Raw genomic sequence first — 2,827 nt, 5'->3', positions numbered from 1 at the left:
CAGATATTCTGAATATGAATTATATGACTAATTTTATGCAAAAATTATGATTTGCCTTTTCGTGAATTATCAATTATTCATGAAATATTGGGGGCTTAAATTTACCAAGTTGTATTAGTACCGTACAGGAAAATAGGCATTTTTTAAATAAAACCTAAGTCAGATCGTCTTATTTTGATCCCATGAATGTCTGTTCACTTTTGATCATTTGCTTACAGTAGTTATGTAGTGTCATGTAGTAGAAATTCAGTCTTTTGTTGTCTCTGAAATCAGAAAAATTATCGTCAGTCGACATAAACCCAGCGCAAGGGGCAGTTGATCTTTGCAATTAGCATTTCTTATAAAGGAAGTTTCACATGTCCCCATTTAAAAAAGTCCGACGAGTTGAAGTCTAGAGATTGCGGTGGCCCAACAATGGGATCTATCCATTCAAGGCAACTCGCCAAACGCTTGCGGAAAAAAACGGGTTTCTTGTATAGCATTAGGGTTTTAGATTGACCACACAAGATCATTCTGGAAATTGTTGATTCCATATCTTGTAAATGTGTAATCTTTCACACCTAGAACGGTCCTTGAAGATTGTCCGTATAATCGTTCTATCATTCATAAATAAGAACTATTTTGGGCAGATCTGGTGTATGATCTGGGCAAAATCAAGTATTTACGAAAATAAAACAGCATTTTTATAATCTTAAATTTAGTCATGGAATTTGTACACGAAGGATCTCGAATACATCGACGGACACCCTATATACTAAAGCGTTTAAAAAAATCCATAATAAGAAAAATATATTTGATTAAGATAACGTGGTCGCTCAAAAACCATCTAAAACAGTGAATTTTAAAATTATTTCGGATCTAAAGGGTATCACCAGTTTTTCATGGAGTTGTTTACATTCCTCGCGTCCTTGCGATGAAAATGGTATGTTTACAAGTGTGTTTTTGAGTTCATTACATAGCATTCGACCTGTTTTATAAAAAGGATTATCTGTAGGTCAAAGATCGGGTCAACATTTTCGGAACTGCAGATTCTAAAGTGTTCCTCAATTGTTGCATTTCTTGACTTTTTGCGAGACTTTTCAGTTTTCTGGCCCAAATGGTTCGCAAGTAGTATCTTTCGATTTCTTTTTCGGCCAATAAGAAACTTTTTACAGTTGGGACGGAGCTCCATGCAACGATCTAAAAAGCATCCTCCAATAAATGCTGAAATTAGAAAAGTTGATATAATTATAGCTCGGAACCGTTTGTCTTTCTAAAATAGTAAAAGTCTACTACTTTTTCGGAGTTTTATTCAAGTGAGGATCCTATGTGGAGGGTAAATCGTGTGAATCTGTTACAATGATCACAACAGTTATTTGTTAACTGCAGTGGCCGTGAGAAGTGAAAATATTTGGGACTTTCTAAGTGTAGGTTTTATACAAAAATTTAAATTCTATAACAAAAACACGTACAACTTGTCAACATTTTATTATATTTGCGATAATCGTCAGATAAACAAACAGTAAAGTTTAATTTTTCTATCGCTTGTTACTTACTGGAATGCTTGATCAAATCTGATTTCAAAAATTGTCGTTGCTCGGTCTACGAGGATTTATTCAAATATGGGAGCTTAATATAATTGATATGTATTTACTAAGTTGTTTTATAAAATTTTTCAAAGGCGTGTATTTGCATTTAAAGAGGACCATTTAATGAAGAAAACGTTGGTTCGTAGACAGTAGAAATTTCTATACAATTACAATTCATTGGATCAATTTGCCTGAGTCAATTGCATGAATTGAAATCTGCTGAAAAAACCTATAAAACTAGAGGATGCCATTAAATAAATAACATTTAATGTCCCCCGGGACGTATTTTCCCTGTGAAATAATTTAACTTACATAATAAACATAAACATTTTTCTTATTGCAATTATTATTCCAGATATCGCGTTGTCCTAAGTTAAAGTACTAACAAAAAACAACGTTCATTTTAAAGTATCATTTAAACGGCATTTAGATGGTCATACTGTACAAAATTTTCCATATTGCGTCCCTGCACACTATTTTTCTCCATCGCGTCCGGAATGAGTGAACAACTTCTATAACGTGGGAGTTTTGTTTTTAGTCCTCGTTCCGGAATATCACACTTTGCACTTTCAACTGTCGCCGAACTTTTCTCGTCCAAAGTTTCTAAATTATATGTAAGATCCCGAACAGCTTGCAACTTGAAAATTGAAAACTCAATGAGCACATTTTTTTCGATTTATTTTTAACCATACTATGCCGTTTACAAATAAACCGTCGCATTTTGCCAGCATGTGATTGGCTCATTTTCTCAATTTAAGGGCTCAGGGGGGCTTAGTAAGGGCAAGTCAAAAGGAAGGAACTCTTCAAGATTTGATTTCTTCCCGGAAATAAATTAATGAGAAATACTGATTGGAAATGCAAGGTGCATTAAATTGCGCCACGTGCATGGCCTTAACCTTGGCCGACGCCCTAAAGGTTTTTGCAGCAGTCCTATCCTGTTGCAGCCCACGCGATTAGCGCCGCGGCGCTCTCGTGTTACGTAAGCGCGTCGACCTTCTGACGCACGAAAATCTGCTCTTACGTCACAATGGACGCGCAACACCGTCGGTAACGATAACAAAGCGTCGCGATGATAATAGAGCGTACTTTCCTCGGTTTTCCTGCATATTTCCAATTTTCACATATGTATTTTAAAGAGAAATGTATGTTTTGTACAGCATTTTAAATGCGGGGCTTATAGTATTATGCTCGGGTCACAAGAGGGCTCATCTCTATATAGAGCAATTTTCCTATTTTTACATGCATCCGATATTCCCTTG

The 2,827-nt window shown here is 35.6% G+C and overlaps 1 protein-coding gene across 1 annotated transcript in view; it reads right to left on the bottom strand.

Moving 5' to 3' along the window:
* Positions 1-2,827, bottom strand: part of LOC109539735 (cystinosin homolog) — an 84,514-nt gene that overhangs the window by 77,512 nt on the left and 4,175 nt on the right. The gene's annotated exons all lie outside the window — the stretch shown is intronic.

This window comes from Dendroctonus ponderosae, unplaced genomic scaffold, assembly GCF_020466585.1.
Source record: "Dendroctonus ponderosae isolate FM_Combo_2020 unplaced genomic scaffold, Dpon_F_20191213v2 Dpon_F_20191213_7, whole genome shotgun sequence".
Lineage (NCBI taxonomy): Eukaryota > Metazoa > Arthropoda > Insecta > Coleoptera > Curculionidae > Dendroctonus > Dendroctonus ponderosae.
This window is presented reverse-complemented; position numbering and strand designations above follow the sequence as displayed.